The 7,391-nt window shown below is 38.3% G+C and overlaps 1 pseudogene; it reads right to left on the bottom strand.

Moving 5' to 3' along the window:
- Positions 1-5,740: 5,740 nt before the first annotated feature.
- LOC101348278 (olfactory receptor 52B4-like) lies at positions 5,741-6,663 on the bottom strand (annotated as a pseudogene).
- Between the last annotated feature and the right edge of the window lie 728 nt (positions 6,664-7,391).

Here is a 7,391-nt window from a genome sequence, read left to right on the forward strand (position 1 = left end):
TTTAACAAGCAGAAGTGTATTCTCTCACAGTCAAGTGGGCTAGAAGTCCAAATTCAGGGCGTCAGCTCCAGGGGAAGGCTTTCTCTGTTTGCTCTGGGGGAAGGTTGTTGTCATCAATCTTCCCCTGGACTAGGAGCTTCTCTGCATAGGAACCCAGGGTCAAAGGATGCTCTTTGCTCCCAGCGCTGCTTTCTTGATGGTATGAGGTCCCGCTTTTTCTCTGTTCGCTTCTCTCTTTTAGATCTCAAAAGAGATTCGCTCAATATACAATCCAGTTTTTGTAGACTTAGTCCTGCCTCATTAACATAACTGCCACTTCATTAACATCATAGAAGTAGGATTTACAACACATAGGAAAATCACATCAGATGACAAAACGTTGAACAATCACAGAATACTGGGAATCATGGCCTAGCCAAACTGGTACACATATTTTTGGGGTATACAATTGAATTGTGTATTGGTACACAATTGAATTGGTACACAATTCAATCCATGACAGATCATTTTTCATTGCATGGAGCAGTGAAAAGGATCCTGGGTGGGAGACCAGGAAAATGAGTTAAAATTTCTTGCCATTCTATTCACTAGCTATGTGATCTCAATGCAGTTATGCAGTTCCAACACTTTTAAAACTAAAGTTGGGTAGGAGTTGAATTAGATCATCTGTGAAAGAGCCCTTTCAGCTCTAGAATGCCATAGATCTTAGTTTCAAATTGTTACTAAGCTAAGAGCTATAACTAACACTTCAGTTTCCACCTTGACCAGCAGAATGTGATGTACAGTACATCTCAGAAGGAAAATGGTAACTGACTTAATTATCCAATTTAACACACCTTTACTGAGCCCAAGGAGCCCTGGTGGTGCAGTGGTTAAGTGTTCTGCCACTAAACTAAAGGTCAGCAGTTTGAACCCACCAGCCCACTCAACTGGAGAAAGATGAGGCAGTCTGCTTCCATAGAAGTTTACAGCCTTTGAAACCTTACGGGGCATTTCTACTCTGTCCTATATGGTCTCTTGAGCCTTGAATCAACTCAAGGACAGTGGTTTTGGTTACTGGGCACACACCATATGTGCCAGGCATGGCGTCTTGAGGACCTATGCCCTACTTGGTAGGAGACAGACAATTAAGCAGTAAGGTCTATCTATATAATATAGAGAGTATAGAGAAAAAGTTAACACAGAGAACTGTAAAAACATGGACAACTCCTTCAGAGCTCAGAAACAGTTTCCTAAAGGAGCCATCCTTAGGTGAATCTTGAAGAACAAGTAAGAGTTTGCCAAGTGTCTTAGTTATCTAGTGCTGCTATAACAGAAATACCACAAGTGGATGGCTTTACCAAAGAGAAATTTATTCTCTCACAGTCTAGGAGGCTACAAGTCCAAATTCAGGGTGCCAGCTCCAGCGGAAGGCTTTCTCTCTCTATCAGCTCTAGAGGAAAGTCCTTGTTATCAACCTTCCCCTTGTCTAGGAGCTTCTCAGAGCAGAGACCTTGGATCCAAAGGATGTGCTCCCCTCCTGGTTCTTCATTCTTGGTGGCATGAGGTCCTCTGTCTCTCTGCTCGCTTCTCTCTTTTATATCTGAAAAAAGATTCACTCAAGATTCAACCTAATCTTGTAGACTGAGTCCTGCAGTATTAACATAACTACCTCTAATCCTGTCTCACTAGCATCATACAAGTAGGATTTGTTTTGAAAGATTAAATATAAAAAAATTATACCATAAAAAGAACTGGAAGAAAGTTAATGTAACAATAATCAAAATATAGCAACTCAACAGGACAGAGCAGAACTGCCCAACAGGGTTTTGAAGGCTGTAAACCTTTTCCGAAGCAGACTGCCACATCTTTCTCCTGAGGAGCGGCTGGTGGGTTTGAATCGCCAACCTTTCAGTTAGCAACCAAGCACTTAACCACTGCACCACCAGGGCTTCTTAACGCACATGGTTAGTACTCTCTAAATAGATCTTGAAAAAAAAACTAGGTAACTAAATATTCCACCTTAGGGATGTACCACAAGGATCATCGGTCATTTAAGTTTATCTTCTTTATTTTGCTTAGTTTGTTTATTCATCAACATGTTTTCTGAAAGATTCAATATAAAAAAAATTATACCATAAAAGGAACTAGAAGAAATTTAATGTAAACAATAAGCAAATCATAGCCTGAAGAACATCTTCACAGATTAAAACAGTAAAACAAAGGAAAAGATTGATGGATTTGAAAATATTTGATATATTCCCTTAAATAAAACAAAAGCCAAGCAAACAAACCAAAAAAAATTCAAGAAATTAAAAGTTTAAAATCTTGAGAAAATAATGGCAATAAATATTACCCCCTTGGGGAAGTTATGTATCATCTCTGAGCCTCAAACTCCATGTCTGTAAAATGAGAATAAAAACAATGGGTCTGATGTGAAGATTAAATGAGATTAGGTATGTAAAAAGCTTTGCCCATGTCCAACAAATGGTGGATGCTATTAATCCACAAAGAAGTACAATATCCAATAAACCCATTGCTGTTGCCATCAAGTCGATTCTGACTCATAGCGACCCTATATGACAGAGTAGAACTGCCCCATACCGTTTCCAAGGAGCAGCTGGTGGATTTGAACTGCCAACTTTTTGGTTAGCAGCCACTGCACTTAACCACTGGGCCACCAGGGCTCCAATATCCAATAAGCACAATAAAATTTGTTCAGTATCTCTGTTTATGAAATAAATTCAAATTAAAGGAAAATGAGAAAGTGATTTTTACCTTATCACATGGCAAATTTTTTTTTAAATGGAACTACTTACTAAATACTAGTAAGACAGCAGGAAGATTGGCACTTTTATACATTTCATAGAGACCCTAAAGGACAGAGTAGAACTGCCCCATAGGGCTTCCAAGGAGCACCTGGTGTATTCGAACTGCTGACCTTTTGGTTAGCAGCCAAACTCGTAACCACTACACAACCAGGATGTGCTGCATTTCTGACAAGAATGAAAATTAATAACTTTTCTAGATGCAATTTTCTAGCATTCAGAGGGAGACTAAAATCTTCATACCCCTCACCTTTTTAAGGTAATTCTGCTAGAGGTAAAAATCAGGCAAAACGTAATTCCCACCCCTCCCAAAAAAGGCAAGCCTTATGCACAAGAGTGTCCCTAGCACAGTACTTATATCATTAATGATTAGAGAAACTTAAATATTAAAAACGGAAAGAATGACAATCACCTCGATCAGGCAATCAAAGTTAACATTAATAGTGATAAACAGGGTCAGATTACTCAATCACCAGGGTAAGCACAGGCTTACTTTTGCTTCCTTACGAATCTGTAGTGCACTATTTCACATGGGTTTCACCACATTTTTGAAGTGGGGGAAAAACAAGTGAAATTGTGCACTACAGATTCATAAGTAAGCACAAGTAAGCCCGTGCTTACCTTGCTTACTGGGTCATCCACCCCATCAGGGATTGTAAATTTGAAGAGGCTTTGATTCTGTAAGAAGGTGCTATGGGGTTAGGAGAAAAGCAGATGCCAATCATACCTAGAGGAAGAATCTTTAATGTGGTGAAAAAAATGTGAAATTGTTCACTACAGATGATCTATCTGGTAAGCAAAGTAAGCACTGTACTTCCCTTGACTATTCAATAATCCTCCCTTGATGATAAATCAAGTAGATAGTATATACCCATGTGATGAGAGTGGCACTTTACCTCTTTGATATTCTTCCCCAAAACACAAAACCCCATTCTAATCATGAGAAAAATGTTAGAATTAACCCAATTGAGAGACATCCCACAAAATTCCTCACAACTACTTCCAAAACTGGTAAAGTCATCTAAAACAAGAAAAATCTGATAAATTACCATAGCCAACAAAAGCCTAAGGAGATATGACAACTAAATGTAATGGGGTATCCCGGTTCGGATCCTAAAAATTACATTAGGTAAAAACTAAGAAAATCTGAATAAAGTATGGACTTTAGTTAATAACAGTGTATCAGTATTGGTCCATCAATTATAATAAATGTAACATGCTAGTATAATATGTTAATAACAGGGGAAATTGGGTTTGGTGGTGTATGAGAACTCTGTATACTATCTTCCCAATTTTTCTGTAAATCTCAAACTGTTCTAAAACCAAAAAAATTACTTAAAAACACGGTGAAAATAAAAGGATGATAAAGCAAATTATGCTATTTGCATTTGATGGAATGTTATGCTATTATTAAAAGTCGGTAAACAAGAATTTTGTTTTGGTTACTTTTTTACTTGGCAACAATGTGAAAAAAATATATGCACTGAACAAAGCCTATAAGGAAGTAAACCAAAATTTTAACAGGGTTTATACTAAGTTATCTTCTTTATGCTTACTAGGATTTTCCAGTTGTCTTAACAACAATTGATTTGGCGCCTATTCTGTCCTTCATCCTGTGCTAGGCACTAGAGAAACAAACTTGACTAGAAAGCCCTTCCTGTCTTTAAGGAACCCCAAGAATGAAGGACAACCTTATAAATTAAAAAAAAAAAAAAAAATTTAGTCTTGTGTACAGAAGAATTTTTTAAAACACACTTTCTTAATAAATAATTAAAATATATACAACATAGCCATTAAAATGATTATACAGATCTAAGTGTATTGTCATGTAAAGATGGCCACAGTATGGGGCTATCTGAGAATATCAGGCTACCAAATCATATATAACGTATGGATGTGTGTGTGTGTGTGTGTGTGTGTGTGTGTGTGTGGTGTGATAATTATAGTTAAAGTAAGAGTTAGATTTATGTATAAAATCTACAAGACTACACACCAAAATCCATAACAGAAAATTGTTCTTGGTGATGGGATCATGAGTAATTTTAATTTTCTACTTACTGTTTTTTTATTAATACTTACGTAAAAAGAAGTAAATGTTCTTTTTTAAAGTACCAACGATGTGTTATTATGTCATAGAGGAAGTAGTGCCTCATGTTGAGATGACATGGTTAATAATGACCTCACTGAGTAAGGGACAACAAGCTGAACCTTGAAAGGTGAGTGGTGGGAACTCATAAAAAGGTCAAAGAGTTAATTCTAGGTAAATGGTCACTTATGAAAAATGCACTAAGACATTTAAAAACATGCCTGAACACAGAGAAATTAGAGGTAAACAGTTTCTTGAGACTGAAGCACAGATTAAATGAGAGGGATGTGGTAACGGTTGCTGGAAAGGAAGTCTGAAAACAGATTACTAACGGTATTCTGTACCATGTTGAGGAACATGATTTTTGAGAAACAACTCCTAAAAAGTAAAGAGTAAGTAGCACCACCCCCTAACTGTCCTCTTAACACCCATCATACCTCCAGAAAGCATATGAAAGTTTTAAGTGGGTGTCCAGAGATATGGTTAGACATCCCAAGACTTAACATAACACAAAGCAGAAAACTTCATAATTATCTAAACAACACTCTTAGTATTACACTGAGTATGCCCAAAACTCAATTGTTTATAGGGTTAGACATGACTACTAGAGAGCAACCTCTTTATTCCTCGTATAATGAGTTGTAGGTAACTCAGTCAGTCCACAGGCATTACTTTCAGATTTATTAGAGAGGCAAGTCTCACAACTTCAGGTAAGTTGCTCCAGAGGTCCAGAATTTGATGAGCCATTTTTCCTAGTGACTCAGTTTTTATTTTTCTGTTTGCTATTACCAAAGCACATCTCATGGAGGGCCAAAATTTCTGAGAAATCAGTCTCTGCCATCCCCAGTCATTTCTGCTTTGGAAAAAACACATAGATCACTTAGTCTTGCATCTGCTCAGTCTTGAGCCCATAAATCATGGGATTCAGCATAGGTGGAGCAAGTATGGTGATGCTGGCCAGCAAGATATGGCCATGTAGTGGTCTGTGGAGTCCAAAGCGCTGTGTGAGAACTGAGAAGACTCCAGCCCCATAAAAGAGAATCATGACACAGACATGGGAGCCACATATATTGAGAGCTTTGTAGTGAGCATCTTGGGAAGGAATGTGAAAGACAGCATGGAGAATCAGAACACAGGAAGCAAAAATGAGGACAACATCTAAGATCACTGTGGACATTAAAGACAAAAAGCCCATACCAGGTATTTATGCGGATGTCATCACAGGCATACTTGGCCAAGCCAATGTGTTCACAGAATGTATGTGGAAGGAAGTTATTTCTGCAATAGGTCAGCCTCTTCTGAAGAAATGTCATGGGGTACAATGTGCTCTCAAAAAAACAGCCACACCAATTTTCCCAGTCAGGGAGTGGCTAAGAATTGTAGTGTATCTCAGTGGGTAACAAACTGCAATGTAGTAGTCAAATGCCGTAATCAGCAAGATACCTGACACAGAGATGAAGGAGGAATGCTGAAAGCAGAGATGGGCAATGTAGCTAATAAGAGAAATTTCCCTATAATTGTACCAGAAAATGGCCAATACCTTGGGTTCTGTGCAAAGACAATGTCAACTCCAGCCAACATACAGAGGGAAAGATACATAGGTTTATGGAGGCTGCTTTTGGTGAGGATAATGAAGATGAACAGACCATTCCCAAGGACAGCAAAGACATAGGAGATGAAGAAGGAGATGAAAATCCACATGTGTAAGTCTTCTGGAATGCCCAGCAGGTAGACTGTATGGTTAGCACCAGTGTAGTTAGAGCCAGCCATTCCTGAGACAGACTAATGTGGGCTTTATCTTTCTACTAACAGACACAAAGAGAAATACAGATTATATAGAAATATTTTCTCTGGGCTTTCTGGTTAAATATATCAGATTACACACTTGCATTTAATAAAATTTCCTCAGAATACCCCCACTAACATGTCAGTAAGAGAATAAAAACAGCATGAACATAGAAAGAATAGTAGCACAGTAGAGATAGTAACAACATTTTGAAAGCAGTTGCACACAAGAATACTGACTAGGCAAAAACCAAACCCATTGCCTTTGATTAAGCAGATGTAATAAAACTAACAACTTCTAGATGAAGACAAGTATCAAGGTGATTTTCACTGTAGAACCCAGATATTCTCATGAATTAGAGGTATCATGGCTTTCTCCAAATTGGGATAAGAGTAGGATAAAAATCTGTATGAGGGGACTTCCGGCAAAATGGCACTCTAGGCAGAAGCACCAAGCTCTCCCTCCACAGCAAAGATCCAAAAAACTAAGCCAAACAGAGAAAACAGATATCCTGAAACCCTAAAACATCAAATGAAGAGATAAAGAAGTCAGTCAAGCACCGAATGGAGTGAGAAAACTGACAGAGAATGGAGAGCAAGGAGAGATTCATGCAGACGTCCCTTTCAGCTAACGCAGTGCAGATCCGCCATCTTGGACTCCTATCAGGGACCAGCAAATAGGGGGTATGAGAAAGCAGCTACACGGAGCTTCC

The sequence above is a fragment of the Trichechus manatus genome, unplaced genomic scaffold, assembly GCF_000243295.1.
Source record: "Trichechus manatus latirostris isolate Lorelei unplaced genomic scaffold, TriManLat1.0 scaffold00088, whole genome shotgun sequence".
NCBI classification, from domain to species: domain Eukaryota; kingdom Metazoa; phylum Chordata; class Mammalia; order Sirenia; family Trichechidae; genus Trichechus; species Trichechus manatus.